This window comes from Cibotium barometz, chromosome 59 (assembly GCF_041138505.1).
Source record: "Cibotium barometz isolate CiBa-2024 chromosome 59, ASM4113850v1, whole genome shotgun sequence".
Classification (NCBI taxonomy): Eukaryota; Viridiplantae; Streptophyta; class Polypodiopsida; order Cyatheales; family Cibotiaceae; genus Cibotium; species Cibotium barometz.
Genome location: NC_141104.1, coordinates 38,337,217 through 38,362,265, shown reverse-complemented (window position 1 = coordinate 38,362,265; position 25,049 = coordinate 38,337,217). Strand labels below are relative to the sequence as shown.

The 25,049-nt window shown below is 40.7% G+C and overlaps 1 pseudogene; it reads right to left on the bottom strand.

The window, feature by feature from the left end:
• Positions 1-1,985: 1,985 nt before the first annotated feature.
• On the bottom strand, positions 1,986-6,587 carry LOC147605779 (arginase 1, mitochondrial-like; annotated as a pseudogene).
• Positions 6,588-25,049: the final 18,462 nt, after the last annotated feature.

The following is a 25,049-nucleotide window of genomic DNA, read 5'->3' as shown; positions in this document are numbered from 1 at the left end:
CTGTTGGATTGAAGACATACTTCTTGGTGGTATGGGACTGTTGAAAGATATAATCGTGGTGTTATGTGTATGTGGGAAATCACCCTAGAGGTGCAAGATATTCTGGTGAGATAGGAATGCCACATGTAATATTGAATGAGCCTCTCACCTTGTGTGTTCTCTTTTAGGGTTTTGTGAGTGTGTGTGTGCTTGCAAGAGCTCAAGCTCTCTTCTCCCCTGCATCTTTTCATGGTATCAGAGCTTGGGTGGGCTCTTGGTCATGTGGTGAATATCCATGTATAGTTTTCTTGTTTATGAGGTTATTTGATTAAGCATTATTTTTAGTTTATTATAAAAAAAATTTAGCACACTCATTATCATTAGTATTGCATTTGGAGAGAGATTATGCTCATGGATATTTGGAGATTATGGTGCTACCCAAAGAAGCTGAAAATGGACATTTCAGCAAGTATGAAGGCTATGAAGTCTTTGGTGTCATCAAGGAGAAGCTGCGCCAAGGAGATTCGTGAAGGTATTTTGGTGTTTTTTCCTCTAATTTGGTGTTTGAGCAAGGAAGAATGCTCGAATTTGAAAAGGGTTGCCATGTTGGGATTTGTGTATTCCATGAATCTTATGTAGAGGTGTGTGCTTGTCCGAAAATGGTGGCAAGTAAAATGTGAACTCAAGGGGGAGGTTATGTGTGTGCATTGAGAAGAAGATGTGCGGTAAAATGCTCATGGAAGATGGGAAATGATTGGTGGAAGTCATGGAGCTTTCACCACATGTGGCACTCAATGGTTTCTTGTGAGAAACCTAGGAAGAGCACTCTTTGAAGATGCCTATTTTTCATGGAAAGGTTTAGCATGCAAAGAGGAGAAGAATGCATGTTAAGGGCCATAATAGCCATATTGATGGCTGTACAAACCTCATGAAGAGGGTTTGATAAGGTAAGAAGTTGGAGACACATAAGTTGTGAAAGAGAAGCACCCTTGGAAATGGATGCATGCAAAGAAGGGCATGCATATTGGAGCTCAATGGTGACATGTTGATGGCTATGGAGAAACCTCTACTTGGAGGTTCAAGGAGGCGAAGTGTAGAGCTCATGTGAAGAGCTCATAATGGTCACATCGGCAATTGCAACAAGAAACTTGGAAGAAAAGGCTACCTACAAGATAGCATGCATTTTGCAGTTTGTGTGGAGAAGCTCATAATAGAAGAAGAGGTCTTGGCTGAAAGGGAAAAAGTAAGGCATGCAAGAGAAGAAGCTTTAGCAACAACTGCTAAACTAGAGCAGTTTCAAAGAGAACTAAGCAAACTATCAGAGAGTAGCAAATCTACTGCAAAAACAGTCACTTAGGTGTTGGGAAGTGCGCCAGGGTGGTGCTGACATGTCCAGCTATATGCGAAGAGAGGCAGAGGCGACAGCATTACTGAATTGCAGAGAAGTAGAGGTAGGCTATGACAGTCCAAGATGCCCAAAGAAAAGGTAACAATATCTAACCAAGGTGATGATAAGGACTTCACAGGATGAATCAAGCAGCGTGGAGTTATGAAAGAGCTCTTTGATTCATTGCAGTAAATAGTGGTGCTCAAGAAAGAGCTGTCAAGGAGGATGACGTTCCCAACACAGCCAAAGAGAGGCAGAATGTGGCACGTATGGCCAAGAAGAAGCCGACAAACAGATGCGTAGCAAAGAGAGGTCAAACAGATGCCATGAAAGCTTGGAGAAGTAGTAGTTGCTACGTAACAAGTACCCATGCCATGAAAGCTTGGAGGAGCTATGGTGATGGGGGTAAGGAATCCAGGAATGCAGCAGCACTAGTAGTGCGTGAAGAAGACGATGACCTATCCACAAAATGGGTCCCGCCTCTAGCACGTAATTTTTGGCAGTGAAACATTGTGCAAGATGGATTTTGCCAAGAAGCATCTTTAGTGGTTTTAAAGGTACATTCACACACCATTGTTTTGGTCAAAGCCTTAACACTTGTTCACATGTGTATTGTATTTCATAGGCTTGCTTCTGGACCTACTTTGCAAGTTGTTGTAGACCTCTCCACGGCGTCTGCACAGACAATAACCATTAATTTTTTCCATGCCTTGAAAGTGTTAAGGTTTTATGATGCTTATATCAAGTGGCCTTCCACAAAGAAGATGAAGAAAATGGCTGATGCATTTAAGGAATTATGGGGCATACCATTTGTCATTGGTGCGGTGGGGATGGGAGTCATATTCCAATGATAGATCCTAGGGTATTCCATGCTGATTATTTTAATAGGAAGGGATTCCACTCCATTTTACTACAAATGGTTGTGGTGTCAAATTCCATGGTATGGGATTATGATGTTGGATGGGCAGGTTCTATGCATGACTGGACACGCTTCCAGAGAAGTACTTTGGGGCAAAGGTGTATTGTAGGAGAGTTGGGAATGTATTTCCACTTGGGAGACTGTGTGTATCCTCCGAGAAAATGGATGTTATCCCCTTACAAAGGGAGTAATAAGGAAGGTTTATCAAGAATGCAATATCATTGGAATTATATCCAATCTAACTCTTGGATGCTTGTGGAAAGTTCTTTTGGTTTCTTGAAAGCCCGCTTCCGCATTCTTCTAGGGTGCTGCGACATGCATCTAAACAATGTGCCCAATATGGTCGCAACATGCTTGGTTTTGCACAACATGTGTGTAGTGCACCGCGATGCATTCCAACAAGATTGGGTGGTTGACGCACGAGAGGAGCTGCAAGGAGTCATGCAAGTAAGTGCATCCAACTTTGCAAATGTAGATCCAAGTGTTGTTGCCAATGGCATGGTGGAATTGAGAGCAATGTTACCATTGAATACTAGGGAAGTGGTAGACTGGGCCCAAGTCGGTGGTGGACCGAGCTTTGTTTGCCGATCAAAGTGATCACAATGTTGATGCATCTGAGTAGAGGTAATGTGGCAAGAGGAGCCATCTAGATTCTACTGCATGAACTCAAGCAAATTATCTTGTTAGTGAGCTTTTTATGGATGCGATTTCTTGATGCTTAAAGCAGAATGTCTTCTAAAAATGAAATGTGAAAGATTGGTTTTTTGCGTCTAACATGAGAGAGTTCCTTATGCCTGGCCGAGCATGTGTTTTCTGGGATATGCAGAACCCCATTCTTATGCATGGCTGATACTGTGCATCTCCAATTGGTTTGAACCCTTCCGTAAATTACCCTTCATCTGACCATATCTTCTTGCCCTCTCCTCCTAGGTATTGTAGAGGGACACGAAGCTGTGAAGTCGGCAAAGCTATGATACTCAACAAACATTTTTTTGTAGATTTGGCATCCAACAGAGAGGTTTTGAACGAACATAGAGGTTTTGAATGCTAGGAGGCGAGCCAGGCAAACTAGCGCGATGTGAAGGATACCTTTTTCATGGGCATATCTGCAATTTGTAAAGGGTAGTCTTTTGTTTATCAAAAAGATACCTGCCCACACGCAGCTCTCAACCTTTTTCGTGAGCAGACCCTTAGTCTTGCAAACACCCTAACTCATTAACAAAGGTCAAGGAATACAACTCAAGGAACTTAAAGAACCCCGGTGTATGAGACAAGTGGGTATTTATAGTTTTATCTATTTCCTACTGATTGGCTCTCCATCTTTCCAACAAGATCGCTGCTCGGATGCCTCTTCATCATCGAGCTTGTGTTTCTTGTTGTGCTTTCACAAGCTTAGGATTGCCAAGAGCTTCTGAGGTTGAGGTTGATCATTTGATCCAATGTATCGCTTTAAACTTTGTCGCTGGGCATTTCTCTTCTCACTGCAGCGCATAGCTGAGCTATCTCAAGCCATCCACGGGGTTCAGGATGATTGGCTCTGATCCAAGCTTCCATGAGGTCCTTCGCTTCTCTTTTGAGGCTCTCATTTTGTCGGGGCCTTAATCCAAGCCTTTTCCAATTGTAGTAACTTGGCAGTTGACGTTATAATTTGGCTTGCTAAGGACTCCCATATATTGAAGCTACCATGCATGGCATTGTATGCAGACCTGTTCATCAGTTGATTTGCTAAGGACTCCTATTTATGCTATTATGCATGGCATTGTTGCAACTTAATAGTTGACTTCATCGGCTGCTGTGCTAAGGCCTCCCACATATTGATGCTATCATGCATGGCATTGTATGCAGACTTGAAAAAGGTTTTTTTCCTTGCCATCCTTAGGTAGTTCTATATGTATGGTGACCATTGCTTGGGGCTTGAGAAGAAGGTTGTTGTTGAAGGAGTGGACCTGCTTGCTCCCTCCCCTCTTTGTTTATGGATCGTATTCCAACCTGTAAATGATCCCATCCCACAAAAAAAAATAAAAATAAATAAATATATATATATATATATAAACTTGTTTAGTTCCCAATACATTCATGTTACTTTATTGCCTATTAGGGGAAAAATATATATTAAACCAAACCTGCAACAGACGACGGGCATGGCCACCTTCCATTATGCGTGTAAAGGATGATGCATGTGAATAAATGTTTCCTTCATCAAAAGCATTGTAAAGGTCAGGATGCGCATCAAAATGGAGGATATCAACAGGCCCCCCTAGGTGCTCACTAACAGCCCTTACGATAGGGTACGAGATGGAGTGGTCACCACCAATAATCAAAGGACGAAGAGGAGACTATAAAAAAAGAAGACAACTTCGGAAAAAAAAAAAAAAGAGATTGCACGAATCTTTTTAGTCAACTATTTATTATTTAAAGATTTGTTGCCAGAACAAGTTTATAAGAAAGAACAAAATAATCTCAAATTGGAGACGAGCAGGTGCAGGAGATCTCTTGAATCATGGGATTAAAGCATCATAATTCAGAGCTTTCTAAGAATTTAGTAGCCCTTCACAACTATATTGACTGTCATGGGTCTTACAAATCCTTAGGCCCAACTTCCCAAGGTAGTGCGAACTGGTTGAGACATAACCTTAAGTAGAGGACTATGATGGCTGGATTTTTACCTAGTTAGAAATTCCCCTCTTTTGTTTAGCAAGGCTAGCAGAATTAGTAGACGATGCATTTCTTCTCACATATATTTCATGCAAGAGAAAGAGATCAGGTGGTCCTTATTGTTTGGGTCTCATCTTTTTTTTGTCTCCTTTGGTTTTGCTTGAATCTTTCTGGTTTGCTCAAAGTCGGTATGTATGTTGATTGAATCAGAATCCTCATCAGTCTCATTCATGTAGACTGGTCCATCGGATATTCCCAAGTTTATGCGTTCTGTTTTCTCAGTAGATTTAGTCCATTTTAAATATTTCTTTCTTTTATTGCTCTTCTTCTTTTTGGATCCTCCTATTGAGGTAGCTTGGGTTTCTGTGTTCTTTTCCACAATCAGTGTGTTTTGAGCCTTGAGTCTTGTTATTGCATTTACAAAGTGGTTGAGCTTCCTTAAATTTTTTTTTGAGTTTGGTTTCTCACCCCAATCATGTTGAGGGGGGCATGATGGTGGCCCCATTTTGCTGATTTGCAAACGACTGACCTCATTGGGGAAATCCTTGATCTAGTGATCTATGTCACAATGATTGCAGGCTATGCGGCGGGTGGTATGCTAGAAGATGCAACTTAAGGGATTGTTTTGTGCTTGTTGGGATATTCAACGATTTTGTGTGGTCCTTGCAAATGATAGCATTGAAGAGGCATTCTCTTCGTGGTAGCATTGATGTCTCGGCCTCTTCCTACCACAACTAGGTGGTACACTAATATGACTCCTCCTCCAGCATCAACTACATAGTAGTCATGGTAAAGGTGTATGGAGTCTTCCGTGACAGAGATGTCGTCTCAAACTCACCTTATACTTAGGATAATCAATAAGTCCCTCAAAATCTATTTGATTAATCCTTGGAGGTGGGGGTTGAGGTCCTAAAACTGGTGGGGTGGGAGTAATGACACATTTGTTGGTGAATTGTTATCGATCGTACCATTTCATGTAAAGGAGGGAGGGAGGTACGTACCATCCTTTAGAGTGGAAGGTGTGAGTTCAAATCCGGCAATAAATTATTATCGTTATTTAAGGTGAAGACTACTTCTTATATAATGTCTTTAAATTACAGATACCTCATCCATCACCAACTTAACGGAGTTAGAAATTGTCTTCATCAAGAGTTCTTCTTCGATCCCAATGTTTTGTAGCTCTTGGATTGGAGAATCCCCAACATCTACTAGGATGCGTGGCTCTGCCAAATCCGTCCCTACATGGATAAAAGCGACAAGATCATATAGGGTAGCTGTCAGCAGCAACAGCCTCATTATGAGAGCATGGGTTGTGCTCAGTCCTAATAAGAACATGGAGACATTCTTTTTTTTGCCCATCTAATCCTTAAGATACACTCTCTAGGGCCATCCTCTCATCATATGCATAGAGCATGCAAACTCTCTTTATGCAGAGCATGTAAAAAGAGAGCACAGAGCATGTATAAAGAACTAAAGCACACACTAACCTTCTTTTGTGGTGGAATTGGCACTTTCAGATCAAATGGCCTCTCTTACAAAAGCGAAGGCCGTTCCTCGATGGTAAGAAGAATTGTGACCCAAGGGTAACCCAAGAAGACATGAGATAGCTTGTGCACCACCAGCAGCTCGAACAACCTTGGCCTGCATTAAATACCAAACAAACAACCATTTTGTTTTTGGACATGACCGTGTCTGCTCTTACCTTAAATGTGTGTGTGTGTGTGTGCACACGCACGCGTGCATGCCTGCGCACACAGATACATATTATACATATTTAATATGTATATAAAGATATGTACATATTCACCCTATTCACGTTTGTCATCTGAGTACCCTTTTAATTAAAAGGGTACACTAGTATTGCACCCGCGCTTTGCTGCGGGTGGGCTAATCAAGGTTCCAAACAAGAACTATTCCCTCTCTACAACCATCTCTCTCTGTCTCTCTCTCTATTTCACACACACACACACATGCACATGCACATGGCCCTCTCCCTCTCTCTGTCACGTAAACACACTCTCAAATGTTGAAACTCTCTCTCTCTCTCTCTCACATGCACACACATATACACACATGCTCTCTCTCTCTCTCTCTCTCTCTCTCTCACACACACACACACACACACATGCACACACTCCCTCTCTCTTCTTACACTCCCTCACACATAGAAGCGCTCTCTCTCTCTCTCTCTCTCTCTCTCTCTCTCTCTCTCTCTCTCTCTCTCTCACGCACACATACACATATGTAAATATATAGTATATACAATATTATGTTTTAGATACATATACCTATACATAGACACATATACTTATACATATATACATATATACAATATTATGTTTTAGATACATATACCTATACCTATACATAGACACATATACTTATACATATATACATATATTTAAAAATATAAATACAAACATCAACATAATTTATTTAATTTTGATTAAATATTAATGTGCGGAGATGGGTGATAAGCTGTGGTCACTTTTAAATATATAGATAGATATATCATACACACATCGAAACACATACATATACACACACACACACACACACACAAACATATATATGTATGTATGTATGTATGTATGTATATACATATACATACATACATATGTATGTATGTATAAATGTAAATAAAAACACACACACATGTATACACATATATACATATATGTTTTTTATTTAATTTAGATTTTTGTCTATACTTTATTAAAAGCTACTTTTTACTCTCTATCTATCTATCTCTCTCTCTTTTCACCCTCTCGCTCATTACATCTCTCTCTCTCTCTCTCTCTCTCCAGGTCTGCCCCATCTCACTCTCTCTCGAGCACATTCTACACAGATGTAGATGTATGCACATGTATGCATATACTCTCTCTCTCTCTCTCTCTCTCTCACACACACACACACACACACACACACACGCACACACATGTACACACCACACACACACACATGTACACACCACACATACACTAATGCAAATGCACACTCTCTCCTCCCATACAAACTATCTCCTACGTATAAATTCTCTGCCTCTCTCTCTGTGTCTCTCTCTCTCTCTCACACACACACGCATGCACACACACATGTACACACTACACATACACTAATGTAAACGCACACTCTCTCCTCCCACACAAACTATCTCCTACATAGAAATTCTCTCTCTCTCTCTCTCTCTCTCTCTCTCTCTCTCTCTCTTACACACACACACACACACACACACACACACACACATGTATGATTAAATAGATTTACACACATATATATAATTTGTATCAGTAATTAAATTTTAGATTAAATTTTAATGGTAGGGATGAGTGGTGAGGTGTGCTCGCTCTAAAATAAATTCATCTTACATGTAATCTCTCTCTCTCTCTCTCTCTCTCTCTCTCACACACACACACACACACACACACATGCACATGCACATGCACACCCTCTTTCTCTCACATACACATGCACACACTCTCAAATGTCAAAACTCTCTTTCTTTCTCTCTCTCTCTCTCTCTCACACACACACACACACACACACACACACACACACACACATGCACATGTACTAATGCAAACAGACACTTTTTCCCCTAAACACTCTCACACATAGACTTCCATGTCTCTCTCTCTCTCTCTCTCTCTCACACACACACACACACACACACACACACACACACACGCTATATCTCTTCTCACACACACTCTGCCACATATAGAAACTCTCTCTCTCTCTCTCTCTCTCTCTCTCTCTCTCTCTTACATCCATTTATGCACACACATAAACATACTTCTTTCTCATGCACACGTGCACACACACACACACACACACACACACACACACACACACACACACACTCTCTCTCTCTCTCTCACGCACCCACATGTAAATATATATTATGTATAATATTATGTTTTATTATATTAAGAGACGTATACCTATATATACATGTGCATTTATAAAATAAATAAACACATATACACATATATTTTTAATTAATATTAAATTTTAATAAGTGGGGATGCACGATAAGGTGAGTTCACTCTTAAATAACTGTATCTTATATACAATGTCTTTTGTCTTCTCTTTTGTATACATATGTGTGTGATTGTGCACTGTGCATATACACACGTATGTGTGATTGTGTACTGTCATGTGTCATGCAAGTGTCTTGATTGTGTGTATGTGTTAGTGTGTATTTGTTGTGTGTGTGTGTACATGGTGTGTATGTTTTTATTTATGTGTATCCATAGCACTTGAGTGTCTACATGTACGTGTGTGTGAGTATGTAAATATACTCGTGTATACATCGATGTGTGTGCACGTGCAGGTGCATATGTGTATGTGAGTGTGTGCATGTCCATGTGTGTGCACATGTACTTGTGTATGTGAGTGTATTTATGTGCTTGTGTGCATATATACACATGTGTGTATATGCAAGCTTGAGTATGTGTGCAAGTGTGCATATCTCTATGTGTTGCACGTGTGTCCATGCGTGCGAGTGTGTGTATGTGTGTTTGTATATGTGTGTGCACGTATCATGTGCTTGTGTCTGTGTGTGCATGAACATACATGTGTGCGCATCGACATACATATAAATCTATTTATATATACATGCTTACATACCTATAGATACACATACATACATAATATATATACGTGTGTGTGTATGTATATTCTCTAATACATAATATATATACGTGTGTGTGTGTGTATGTATATATTCTCATGCGTGTGAGTGTGTGTATGTGTGTTTGTATATGTATGTGCACGTATCATGTGCTTGTGTCTGTGTGTGCATGAACATATATGTGTGTGCATCGACATACATATAAATCTATTTATATATACATGCTTACATACCTATAGATACAGATACATACATAATATATATACGTGTGTGTGTGTATGTATATTCTCTCTCTTACACATGCACATAATATGTGTGTGTGTGTGTATGTATATTCTCTCTCTCTCTTACACATGCACATAATATAATATTAGAAGGTGTGTGTGTGTGTGTGTGTGTGTGTGGAGAGGTGGGCAATTCGCTTTCTAATGTATTATATATATATATATATAAGAAACTCAATGAGTAAATGGTTTGATGGTGACAACTAATTGTGAGCCCCAATGCATCTAGGTGTGTGGGAAAGAAACCCCCAAACACTTGTCTTCTCTTCTCCTTTCTCCTTCTCAAAAATTCTCCCTCTCCTTTCTCCACGTAAAGGGGTGGGGACTCTTCCTTTATCTTGTAATAGATTTACCCTTAGGTACCCCCTCCACGTTGATTGGCCCTCTCTCTCTCTTATCTACCTCTGCTCCCTCTCTCTCTCTCCCATCACCCCTTCTCTCTCTCTCTCCCATCACCCCTTCTCTCCCTCTCTCTCTCTCTCCCCCATCACCCCTTCTCTCTCTCTCCCTCCCATCACCCCTTCTCTCCTTCCCTCCCACGGCCCAATATCTCTACACCCCCATCGCCCTCCCCAAACCACCTGCTTTGTGCCTTCATTGCCCCTTGCTCTTGCTCTTGCTCGCGCTCACCCCTTTGCGTCACCGTTGCTCCCTCCCCCCCTCCCCCCCTTATTCTTATCCCTCTCCCCTCTCCCCTCGCTCTCTCGTCCTCTACCTCCCCTTCGCTCCCCACCCCCTTCTCTCTCCCCCTCCCCCTCCCCTGCATCCTGCCTACCCCTTCTCCCCCAATCTTTGTCTCCACATCTCGCTTTCGGTCCCACCATCTCGCCCTCTTGCCCTCTGACCCCAATCCTCCTCCCCAACCCTCTTCCTTTCCCCCTCCTCTCTCTCCTCTGCCTCTGAGACCTTCTACCCTTCTTCGCACTTTGAAATTTTTGACAAAGAAAGAGCTTTGCCCCCCTCTATCTCCTCCTTCCCCAATCGTAGCCATCCGACCAACGCAATCCTCGTGTGAGAAAGAGGGAGATAATATTGTTCTCTGTTAAACACACACACACACACGTGCGCGCGCACGCGCGCGCGCGCGCATGCACACACACACACACAGAGCACACGATATAGAGAAGAGAGAGTGGAAAGAGAGAGAATGGGCAAAGAGAGAGAGAAAGGGGTGGTAGCACACGATATAGAGAAGAGAGAGTGGAAAGAGAGAGAATGGGCAAAGAGAGAGAGAAAGGGGTGGTAGCACATGTTCAAAAGAGCTTTCCCAGATGCTGAGTCATGTCGTCTGCAGTGCTCTCGAGTTTCCAGTCATCCTTTTTTTATTGGCTGTGCAAGCTATTGGAAGCATGGACATGCTCTCCAGTCAACGTGCACAAGCAACCTTCCTATTCGCACGCAAGCTTTCCCTGGTGGTGAGCATATCCCTCTCTCTCTCTCGTGGGGACGTGCTCTTCTCTAGTCATGCTTTTTTTGTTGGCATGCAGGCTTTTGGAAGCGTGGATGCATAGATGTGCTCTGTGCACAACTCCCGACTGTGCAGACTGTTGGAAGCGTGGACATGCTCTTTGCACAAGCTCCCCTCCTATTCGCACGCAAGCTTTCCCTGGTGGTGAGCATCTCTCTCTCTCTCTCTCTCTCTCTCTCTCTCTCGCAAGGACGTGCTCTCCAGTCACGCTTTTTTTGTTGGCATGCAGGCTTTTGGAAGCATGGACGTGCTCTGTGCACAACTCCAGACTGTGCAGGCTATTGGAAGCGTGGACGTGCACCTCCCCTGCTCGGTGTCGACTGCACATGTCGTCTGTGCACCTCCCTTGCCTCCCTTCCACGGTAAGCTTTGAGTTTTTTACAAAAAATGAAAATGGTTAGCATAAATAAGGTCTGTCTGTGTGGGGGGCGAGTGTGGGTGTGTGTGTGTGTGTGTGTGTGTGTGTGTGTGAGAGAGAGAGAGAGAGAGAGAGAGAGAGAGAGAGAGAATATGAATTTTTAAATTTTAACTTTTTTTATTAAAAGTTTGTGAATAGTGTGTGTGTGTGTGTGGTATTTTTAAAATTTTAAAAGTTTGTAAATTGTGTGTGTGTGTGTGTTATATGTGTTTTTAAAATTTTAAAAGTTAGTGAATATGTATTTTTAATTTTTAAAAGTTTGTGAATATATATTTTTAAATTTTAAAAATACATAAATATGTATTTTTAAATGTTGGAAGTTTTTTTAAATTTTAAAAGTGTCTTATATGTATTTTTAAATTTTAAAAGTTTGTGAATATGTATTTTTAAATTTTAAAAGTGTGTTATATGTATTTTTAAATTTAAAAATACCTATAAGGGCTATTACGTTTAAAATTCATAAAGCTTGTGATGAATAGTGAGTGAGTGTGTGTGTGTTATATGTATTTTTAAATTTTAAAAGTTTGTGAATATGTATTTTTAAATTTAAAAGTTTGTGAATATGTATTTTTAAATTTTAAAAGTTTGTGAATATGTATTTGTAAATTTTAAAAGTTTGTAAAAATGTCTTTTTAAACTTTAAAAGTGTGTGTGTATGTGTGTGTGTGTTTCAGGGTTTTTGAGTTAGTGAATAGAGTGTATTTTGTGGGGGTGTGTGGGTTTTTTTGACATAGTGTGTGTGTGTGTGTGTGTGTGTGTGTGAATATGTGTGTGTGTGTGTGTGTGTGTGTGAGAGAGAGAGAGAGAGAGAGAGAGAGAGAGAGAGAGAGAAAGAGAGTGTGGGTGTGTGTATTTATTTACATATACCCATGTGTTGTTTTTTAATGAAATATGAAATGAGAGAGAGAGAGTAGAATTTGTCACGCACACGTGCACACACTCACCTACACACACACACATGCACACACACACACACACACCTACGCACTCACCTACACACACACACACACACACACCTACATGCAAAGGGTTTTTGAGGCTTTTTGAAATAGTGTGTGTGTGTGTGGTGAGAGAGAGAGAGAGAGAGAGAGAGAGAGAGTTTGTGTGTTTTTTTTCACGTGAGAGAGACTTTTTAAATGTTTTAATAATATTAAATATGCTGTTTTATTTGGCATGCATTAACTATGTGTGTGTGTGTGCGCGAGAGAGAGAGAGAGAGAGAGAGAGAGAGAGAGAGAGAGAGAGAGAGAGAGTATTTATTTACATATACCCATGTGTTGTTTTTAATGAAAAATGAAATGAGAGAGAGAGAGAGAGAGTAGAATTTGTCACACACACGTGCACACACTCACCTACACACACACACCTACGCACACACACCTACACACTCACCTACGTGCACACACATACAAACACACACCTACACACACATGGCACAAACACCCTCATCTACACACACACATGCACACACATACACACACCTACACACACACTAACCTACACACACACACACCGACACACATGGTGCAAAAATGTTTTAATAATCTTAAATAAGCTATTATTTTTCATGCATTAACTATGTGTGTGTGGGTGTGTAAGTGAGTGTGTGCATGTACTCACACACAAACACACACCCAAACATGATGTGCAGATGTGTACATACACACACATGTGTATATATAGATATATTTTTATCTTATATATATATAAATAATCATATATATATATATATGTATTTATGTGTGTGTGTGTGGTTGTTGTTGTTGTTGTTGTTGTTGTTGTGTGTGTGAGTAAAACACACATGTACACACACAAATGTTAAGCACCCAAATGTATAGGTCTAAACATCCATTTACACACACAATGTATTCGCCACCATTAGTATATTTTGACACACCTCGACGTATATAGTATTCATGCTTCTACTTTCTTATATAATTGTATGTATGATTGACAGATATGGAAGAGGTGATTAGCATTGTTTTTGAGCACATGAGAAAAGGACTCTTTGCTTTAAATTTGGTTGCCAAGTTTGAATGTCATTATTTCCATGTTCCAAGTTGGTCGATGTTTTCCATGTTCCAAGTTGGTCGATGTTCCATGTTCCAAGTTGGTCGATGTTTTCCAAATTACTATATGATTAGATTCGGATAAATTAGATGAAAATATTACGCTCATGATTATTCAAGAAAACCTGGGCTTGATTGATCGCTATGAAATAGACTATAATGTCCATGGTGATAAAGATCAAGCAAAACAAGCATTTGATGAGGTCATCAAATGTGTCCCAAAGTATAAGCTTCTTCGAAAATAAACATGGTTCTGTTATTATTTAGTAACCATTGGTGATAGATTGTATAAGCATTTTTTATTGTTTCTTATTATCTCTATGATTGTTATTAATACATAGCTTGATTATGTTTCATGCAAAGAAATGTCATTAAATATCTTGAAGTTGACCTATGACAATAACAAATTGTTGGATACGATCTTCTTTGAGGAGATGCCACAATTGGGCTTTTTTGGATATCATTCTAGCCCAAAATGGGAAATTCTTAGCTTTGATGGGTGGGATGATATTAATTCTCGATACATTTATATAGTCTTAGATCCTCACAGGCTAGATGACAATCTTAAGCTTCTTTTAATCAGAGGCATTGGGATTATTAGATGGCTTTTACATTGTGGATAGTAGATGTAGGAGCTCCGAGGAAAAGTGCTTCATTTTTAGGGAAATATTGAAATGCATTCCATTGAAAAAGTTGGTATTGAAAAAGTTGGTAAAGATAATGTAATAAGATCTAAGATTATTGATTTCTCTCTCTCTCTCTCTCTCTCTCTCTCTCTCTCTCTCTCTCTCTCTTCTCTTTTGTATGTTTGATTGTTTGTCTCTCTATCTCTCTCTAAACCAATGCTTATTATTCGCTTTACTTTTATTTGGTGTGAAATATAGTTAGGAGAGGGTGAAAAAAATAGAGAGATCATAAATTTGTTATTTTATGTATCTTTGTATGTCTATGTGTAGAAGCAAGCACAAGGGCGATTGAATCAAAGTTGGTGCTTTCAAGTATAATTATTTCTTCAACTTGAGGTTAGTTCTTTTGATGCTGTCACTGTCTCTCTCAATTTTTGTATTGAAAAGAGATGCATAGAGAGAGAGAGAGAGAGAGAGAGAGAGAGAGAGAGAGAGAGAGCTTCTCTCTTCTATCTCTCAACATTTGATGCTATCACTGTCTCTCTCAATTTTTGTATTGAAAAGAGATGCATAGAGAGAGAGAGAGAGAGAGAGAGAGAGAGAGAGCTTCTCTCTTCTATCTCTCAACATTTTTCAACTTTGTCTTCCTTTATCTCTCTCTCTCTCTCTCTCTCTCTCTCTCTCTCTCTCTCTATATATATATATATATATATATATATATATATATATATATATATATATATGTATGTATGTATGTATGTTTGGATATCTATGTCATTGTATCTCTCTTTGTCTATCTCGAGTATATATATATATATATGTATGTATGTATGTATGTATGTATATCTATGTCATTGTATCTCTCTTTGTCTATCTCAAGTATTATGTTGTTTGAAGTTAAGAAAAATAGTATTCGTAATTTTAAAGATGGCTAGGAGCTGTACATACTTGAGCTCGAACCAAGTTCGTCGGCTTCGAATTTTGGATGCAACAAGCATGACTCACCATAAATGGTCACAGACAAGGACTTGCATTCGAAAACAAAATGGTGCTAATTTTACGGATTACTTTGCCATAGCTAGAATTGAAACATTTGGAAGGGTTGAAAATAAGGAGCATAGTGAATCCCATGGCAGAATCCACTTGGATTCAAGAAACAGAACTATTCTCAGTGCTACGGTTCTTCAATGAACGTCACAATGCTCAGACACATAGAGATTCAGCACAGGGCCCTTTCTCATTTGATTTAAATGAGCTACCTATGGATGATGATTTACATTCTATAACATTTGTTATTGGTGATGTGAAAGATATTAAATCTAAATGTCACTCTATAAGGCGGGTGTTTTCTTTGCCTCGGAATGTCAAGCACCCAGCTACTATGGTGTTATATTCTGTAGATTGTACTGTAATGATTTGGAAGTGTGAGGCGACAAGAAAGCTTGGAGAATATGTGGGAAAACACTGTTGTGGAAGTGGGAAGGTCTCTTTATTGCCATTGGAAAATCCACCTCCTGCATTGGTCTAGTTGTTGCTTGGTAATGATAATGCAAGTAAGGAATATAGAAAGAATGTACGCTCTTATAATAATGCCTTGGCATTTGTTTCACTGGGTGCTCACTTGGATAGTCAGTTCACAAGGGGAGGAGGAGCATGGTACCACCTATCATCGTGTTGGTTTTGTCATATCTGATGGAGCCCGAGATGCGTCTCCTCGATTTGCTTAGCTTTATGTGTATGATACAGAGCATGAAGTAGAGAATAGACTTCATGGGATGCCCTCTTTAAATCACAACATTGTTGAAAGGTTGCAAACAATGATGTATGTACATAATCCATACTCCCGTGCACTTCATTCAATGAGAGAAATGTTGTTGTCAAGGCCACATGCAGATTTGAGAATGGTCATCATCAACTGAAGCTCAATTAACCTCACAGCAATACTTGGTTCCTAAAGGAAGTGAGGTTGCAGCTATCATGCCGGGTCAAGGAGATGATTTTCATGTGGGGCATAGAGACATTCAAATAATGTCATGCACAGGTACTGTAAAAAATAATCTAAAACACCATATTGGGGAATATGGGAATTTCCCACAAGTTTGGGACACGTGGTCAAAAGTTTGGATTAACCATAACTTGAACACCACTAATCCAAAATGAGCGCTTTATAGCTCTTTCGATTCCATTTTTCAAGCGCTTTCCAACGATAGGTCATATGATAGGGTTTTGAGAAACTTACAAACATGTTATCCATGTCTCCTTTTTTAAGTATTCAAAAATGGGAATTGGGAAATTCCCAAATTCACTAATATGGTGTTCTAACTTGCATCCCTCATATATGCCTCTATTATATGTTCTTCTATTTCCTCAAGGAGAGGATGGTTTGCATGTTGGAATTCCACTCAATAGAGAAGGCTCAAATGAGGATACAAAGGCCGTGACTCAACAACAATATTATGCTTATAGACTACAGATTAGGGAAGATACAAATGCATGCCTTCTACGCGATGGTTGTCTTTTGCAACAATACATTGTTGATGAATTTAGTAGCATGGAAGAATCTAGATTAGTATGGATACGCAATAACCAGAAAGCATTGCATTCAGAAGTATACCAAGGTCTTGCATATATGGTTAATTTAAGTGATGGAGTTAATAGAGTCTCTGCAAGCATTGCGCTAGACGTAGGGTGGTGCTGACATCTACATATACTGGGGGGCCTAGATATATGCAAATGTACTAAGATTCAATGGCTATTGTTAGAAAGATGGGTAAACCTGACCTATTTATTACCTTTACTTGCAATCCTAAGTGTGATGAAATAACCAATGCTTTATTGTGGGGTCAGGTTACCCAAGATGGACCCGACTTGACTGCATGGGTCTTTTATGAGCGAAGCATAAGGACATGGTGCACTTATTGGTTAAAAAATCAATATTTAGAATGGTATTGGGATTTGTTTCTGTTATTGAATTTCAAAAAAGAGGCTTGCCACATGCACATATATTATTGATTTTGGAAAGTGGATGTAAACCGATCGAGATCCCTCACTATGATATGTTGGTGTGTGCTGAACTTCGTGAGTGACAAGGTGATGTTTCCAGAGTTGCATAGCATAATTATTCATTGCAATGTCCATGGACCATGTGGTGAACTGAACACATGCTCTCCTTGCATGGTTAATGGGAGTTGCAAACATCGGTATATCCACAGAATTTTTGCAACAGTACTAGCATTGATGACAATGGGTATCCAACTTACATGCGACGAGATGATGGTAGTTTCATCCAGGTAAAGGATTATAGGGTGGATAGTCGATGGGTTGTTCCATATAACCCTTTTCTCTCTTTGAGGTACAAAGCCCATATTAACATAGAAGTATGCTCTACTGTTACAGCTGTAAAATATTTGTATAAGTATGTATACAAAGGACATGATAGAGCTACTATAGAGTTGCAAGACAAAAATGGGGTTATTGATGAGGTTAGTCAATATCTGGATGCACGGTACGTTTTTGCTTCAGAGGCATGTTGGCGCATATATCAATATGATTTGCACGATGAAAAGCCCGATATAAAAAGGTTACATGTTCATTTACCAATGCACAATAATGTGCTTTTCAATGACCAGGATGACTTGCGTGATGTGATTAGTTGTGAGAGAAACCAAAGAACATCTCTCACTGAATGGTTCAAAGTCAATCAATTGCAGATTCAAAGTCAATCAATTGCAGATTCAAAGTCAATCAATTGCAGATGTAAATAGCATACTATATGTTGATTTCCCTTGCAAGTGGGTGTGGAATTTGGCTCTTTGCTCATGGACTGAAAGAAAAAGGGAAAATATGATTGGACGTATATATAATGTTAGTCCGAGTGCAGGTTAGTCCGAGTGCAGGTGAGAAATATTACTTATTACGGATGCTACTCACAGTGTGCAAAGGGTGCAAATCTTTTGAGAATTTGTGAATAGTGAATGGACATTTGTATCCATGTTTTAAAGCTGCATGTGAATACAGAGGGATGCTAGAGAGTGATGAGGAGTGGTGCATGTGTCTCTATGAAGCTGCAATTCAAAATACAGGATTTCAATTGCATCAATTGTTTGTCATTATAATGGTTTTTTGTGAGCCTATATACCCTGGGCAGCTTTCAAACGTTGAACTTTGGGAAGATTTTTGGCATTCATTGCTACAAAGAGGGTGTGTCGATGTTGGTGTTTGTCATTATATAGCAAAGAATCGGGCTTTGTTGCACATGAAAGATCTCTTACACCAATATGGAAAGCGGTTAATTGATTTTGAAGGGTTGCCTACTCCGGATAGATCAAGTTTTGCCACTGTCAACAATGGTTTGCTGATGGAAGAGATGATGTTTGATTCTGTTTAGCAAGCTGATTTGTCTATTTCCATGGAAAGGAGTCTTAATAGTTGTCAATCAAGAGTATTTGATACTATCCTTAGAGCCGTTTCTTTGAACCAGGGTGGTGTTTTTTTTCTTGATGGACCAGGTGGATAATGCAAAACTTATCTTTACAATGCCTTGCTATCTCGATTGTGTGGGGAGAAACATGTTGCCTTGGCATGTGCATCGTCTGGAATAGCCGCATTATTACTCTCGAATGGTCGTACAACTCACTCATGTTTCAAAATTCCATTGGTGCTTAATGCTTCTAGCACATGTGGAATCAAAGCTAGTAGCCCATTGGCCGAGGTGTTGAAGCTTGCAAGGTTAATCATTTGGGACGAGGCTCCAATGATGCATAGGTATGCATATGAAGCACTGGACATGACATTGAGGGACATTATGCAAAGTGATACAATGTTTGGTGGAAATGTTGTGCTTTTTGGTGGTGACTTTAGGCAAATCTTACGACGAGTTATGCACCAAAGGGATCGTGCAAAGACATTGTTGATGCAACGTTATGACGGTCACATATTTGGAGATATGTGAGTGTTTTAAAGCTCACCCAAAACATGCAGGTTAGACAGAGTGCTTACTGTGGTATAGAATATGAATTTGTCAAATGGACATTACAAATTGGGGATGGCACTATAAGTCAGCCAAACAATGAAGGCAAAGTAGTAATTCCATCACAAATGTTGATCCAATGATGGAAACTCTATTTTGAGTTTGGTAGAATGGGTATATTATAGCCTTTGGAATCTTGATTTTCTCTGGAAGTCGTCCACCCTTGGGATTCCATGCCCAAATGATGTAGCTAGTGTCTTCCCAGCACTGAGGATCGTTTCTGTTCTCTCGCCAATACTTATTCCAGCAATCCTTATAAACCTCCACATCACTTGTATTCTTCTTCTTTGAAATTGGTGCCCAATATTGTATATCTGAGCTTGTAGGTAGTTTATCGAGTTGTTATTTTGATCAACATCACTTGTTGTCACTCCCAACCATATTGGGTAATTTGCATCACAAGGTTGTACAAGCACAAAATCTCCTTTAGACACATCAAGAGTCAGGTTGAACTCTTCAGCAGGTCTGTTGCACATTGGACCAAAATAATGGTCCTCATTTACATCAAACCTTTCATCTACATCATCCTCCACTTGAAGGTTAAGAGGCTCAGCTTTACACTCCTTGGCCAAAAGTCATGAAATCCAATGTCTTCCCTTGCACTAGGGGTTTGCATGTTTAGCATAAGATTCTCCCAATAGGCAAGGACCAGATTGATCCACTTAGCATAATCACTTTGGTCTCCTTTCTCTTGCAAGTGCTCTTTCCACCAGTTTGACATGTTTTTTTAAGCCCTCCACAACCTTCTCATTTTCCTTAGCATAATCACTTTGGTCTCCTTTCTCTTGCAAGTGCTCTTTCCACCAGTTGACATGTTTTTTTAAGCCCTCCACAACCTTCTCATTTTCCTTAACATACTCAAAGGGTGGCAATACTTTTGGAAAACCTTCAGGAAGCTTGGGTCCTCCCTGGTCATTTCTCTTCCATAACTCTATACCACTTTCTGGTAAACCAATCAACATTTTTGGGGTGTACTTTGTATTGCATCAAAGGTATTCCATCACTCATATAAAACCTGAATTGCAATGGCTTTGAATGTCCAATCAAGCTATCGGCTCCATCATGTAAGCATCCCTTGACAAAGCCTTTGAAGTCTGCCACTTTTTGTAGGAGAAAGGGTGCTGGATGCATGCTAACACACTCATTAAAGATCTTCATCAAATGTGGAAATGTGAAAATGGTTTGTTTCCTCAACTTCTAAGAGAAGTGACTAAACAATGCATCAATATCTTCATGAGTATGACCAACCGTAAGAAAACCAAGCTGCACCATGTCAAACACTCCTCGTTCAACCAATAGGGATAGATAGGCAAATACATAATGATTCTTATTTTCAGAACCACAATTGTCAAGTTGCAACTACAACATCCTTGGCAATCTCTTGAAAAATGTCCTTGAATCTGATGGCATTAAACTTGAGGCATTGCCATTGCCCCTATCCTGCACATGTGTGTTAGTATGAAAGACTGACTGCATATGTGAAGAACAATTTTCCTCTATATCCACATTTGTTTCTACATGTGTCTCTGCATCTGCATCCTCAATGCTCTACTTGCAATATGCGTTTCTCTCCTTCAGCACTTCCATGTGCTGATACAGGGCCATAGTAGACAAAACATAATCAAAAAGATTTGTTTGTGGTTCTACATCTCAATTTTGTGAGCTCAAGTCACCATAAATGTGTTGCTCTCCTCTTTCTAAGTTTCTTAAACATTTTGAGAGAGATGAAATTGTGAAGTTGAGATCACTTGGCCATAACCCCAAGGCAAAGTGACCATAAGCTGTTTGTCCATGTCCATGAGTGAGCATTCCTGTTAAGGAAACTGGAAGCCTCTCAACCCCATTGAGAGATTTAGGATACTGGAAGCCTCTCAACCCCATTCCTGTTAAGGATACTGGAAGCCTCTCAACCCCATTGAAAGATTTAGGATACTGGAAGCCTCTCAACCCCATTCCTGTTAAGGATACTGGAAGCCTCTCAACCGCATTCCTGTTAAGGATACTGGAAGCCTCTCAACCCCATTGAGAGATTTAGGAACTGGTTTAATTTGTGGTATGGCAGTCTTGCTCTGTATAATATACAAATACCTATTTGGGTTCATTTCGGAAGAGCTCCTCCAAGCATAGTATAGATTTCTACAACTCATTTGCTACAGCATGTGTGCCCTTCTTTGTGCCGTGTATCTGGCACGCTCCTTTTGATTTTTTGTTTATCATGTATAATACACAAATACCTGTTTGGGTTCATTTCGAAAGAGCTCCTCCAAGCATAGTATAGATTTCTACAACTCATTTGCTACAACATGTGTGCCCTTCTTTGTGCCATGTATCTGGCACGATCCTCTTGATTTTTTGTTGATTCCAACTTGACCTTGATTGCCGTACAAATGTCGCATTTTGAGAAGGTGCTGGTTTTTGATAAACTAACTATCTTAAACTCTGTGTTCCACAATCTTGAGAATGATGGTTGTGACAGTGGCCAGTATTCGAATAAGACAAGTGTGTCACATTCAATTCACGCAATATGTCCACCTGTTTGTACATTGCTGGTAGAACACGTTGGGTCTCGTGGGCTCCATGCATACCTATGTGGCATTTGGTCGGCATTATTATCTATGAAGCCCTGTATGATTGATTTTGCCATCTCAACATGTGTCATGCCCTTTCGTATTATCCCACTGTTGCCATGACTGACATTACATGCACCTTTCAAGAACTTCTTTCTGAGCCTATAGAACATTGACTTACCAATGCCATGCATTACATACCATGCTTTACTACTAACCTTCTTCCCATCAAATGTAAACTCAAAGCACTCGTCATCTTGACCTTGTCTATAGGCCATGCCCATGCAATCCAGTACAAATGTGTATCGTGTACTATAGCTCTGTCCCCAAAAGTGTACCCTAGCTTGCATGATTTTGGATCTATCTCCAAATTGACAACATCGCTTCTCGCAACAATCAATGGTTGCGACGTTGTGAATGTTTGCAACATCACATTTTTTGCTAGCTCCATGGGTTTTATCGTAATTTTTCATTACCCTTACCCTATGGACATAGCTCCTTTTCTTATTTGTCCTTTCAATGATATCATAGTCAGTGATCATGGCATCATGGTGTCTGTCATTAGAACTATCGCCATCACTGCCCTCTACATCATCATCCTCTTTTTCATCACTTGAATTGTTTAGGCTATCAATATTTTTTTGCATAAAGTGATCTTGAATACCCTCATCAATAGAATAAGATTCTGTCCACTAATGGTTCACCATTCTTAAATGTGAGTTGCTTGATCGGCCAACTAACCAAATTCAGACCTGAAACACAAGTTGAACTTGGATGCAAAGATCCTTCTATAATAACACCCAAGCTACTCTTCCCTAGTTCTCTACAATTTATAGCCTCGTATGGGTGGACCAGCAATACTACTCCATTGCCAAGTTTTGTAGATCTGTTGTCATCCGAGAGGATGACACTTTTCTCTTTCCAGCTCTCCCTATCTATAAAGTGATCTTCTTGATCAACAAGAAGTTCCGTAAAATTATCCTCTTTGGTATTAGTAATGTCTTTGTCCATAACAAGGTTGACCAATGGCCATTTGATGATTCTTCCAACTGCTTGAGACATTGTTCTTGCATCCATTGTGGCAAATGGTATGAGAAATGTGTCATCAAAGCTTTGTTGAACATGTATTGCTGCACATGTCTCACCAATGAATTGAAAACCACATGTTTGAGATGCATCAATGGAATGAATAACCCCACGTGCCTTCCTTGCAGAACCATCAATGAGAAACACTGAAGCACCTTGTTTTAGAAAATCAAGATCTCAATAAGAAATATTGAAGCGATATTTTTATGGTAGTACACAAAACTATAAATGTAATTTAATCTCAACATGAGTTCAGGCTCCGACCAAAGTTTGAATCTCACCTATCAATGCTAGTTTGCTAGGAGGCTAGGCTCCATCTAAAGCTTGAGCCTTGCTTGCATATGCTAGCTTGTTAGTAGGAGGCTCCACGAGCCTCACCATCATATGTTAGTGTGCTAGGAGGCTCCAGTTAAAGTTATCATCCTCACTTGCATAATATATTAGTTTGCATATGTTAGCTAGAAGGGTAGACTCCTCTAACAAAAGTTTGAGCCTCACCCCGCGGATGCTAGTTTGCTTCTAGGAAGCTGAAAGTAAAGTTCTAGGAAGCTGAAATAATATTTGGGTGTATGGGGAAAGAGGGAAGAAAAGAAGAAATCTCAAGCTCAAGCTCAAGCTCAAGCTCAAGGCTCAAACTTGAGTTTGAGCCTTGTCTATTACACAAGCAAGTAGGAATAGAGAGGGAAGCTAGGATAATCGTAGAGAACAAGTGGGGTGTGGGTGAAGAAGGGTATACAAACAAAAGTGAAACTAACTATAATCAAAAGACCTAGGACCTGGGGTCTGGGCCTGGGCTTGGGGAAGAAATCGAAATTGAAATCTTCTTTCTGCATGACGACGCGTGCGCCCGCCTCCTCTCCATCTCGTGCATAGCAACACCCTGCCCCCCTCTCTCCCTCTGCAATGCCCTGCCCCTCTCCTCTCCTCTCGCAGTCGCCCCCCTCTCTCCCTCTGCAGCGCCCCGCTCCCTCTCTCTCTTTGCAGCGCCCCCCTCTCGCCACACCCGCCCCTCTCTCCCTTTGCAGTGCCCCCCCTCTCTCCCTCTCGTGCCGTCGCCCTCCCCACCCCTCTCTCCCTCTCGTGCAGTCGCCCTCCCCGCCCCTCTCTCTCCCTCTCGTGTATAGCAATGCCTCGCCCCCCCTCTCGTCCCACAGCCGCCCCTCTCTCTCTCTGCAGCGCCCCCCTCTCCTCTCCTCTTGTTGCAGCCGCCCCCTCTCCCTCGGCAGTGCCCTACCCCCCTCTCCCTCTCGTGCAGTCGCAGCGCCCCCCCTCTCATGCAACCACAGTGCCACCCGCCCCCATCTCCTCTCGTGTAGCCGGACCCGCCCCGCCCCGCCCGTGCAGTTTATTTGAAATTTGAATTTCATCGGCAGTGCCCTACCCCCCTCTCCCTCTTGTGCAGTCGCAGCGCCCCCCCTCTCATGCAACCACAGTGCCACCCGCCCCCATCTCCTCTCGTGTAGCCGGACCCGCCCCGCCCCGCCCGTGCAGTTTATTTGAAATTTGAATTTCAAATTTCCCTGCTGGGTGCCCGCGTCCCAATTTCAAATTTCAAATTCCCCCCCAACTACCTGCTCGACGCCTGACTTTGAAATTCAAAATTTCCATCCATGTAAAAAAAAGAATGACCGACCTCACACGTCCCTTTCATTAAAAAACCGACCTCGCGTTTGAACCAACCCAAACGACCTGCGAACCCTAAATGTGATTAACGTGATTCTGCACCCAAAGCACAAGAGATTCTGTGTGGTGAGCGAACACGATTCTGTGTGGTGAGCGTACACTACTCGTAAATCGCCATCGTATGCAATAATCATCTCTGTTTCTTGTCTCTGAAGTACTCGCTCAGCCTTGCGTCCTCCTGCATTTCAAACAGGTTCTTTTCCTCCCGCAAATCGACACGTCTGCGCGTTGGTTCCGACCTCT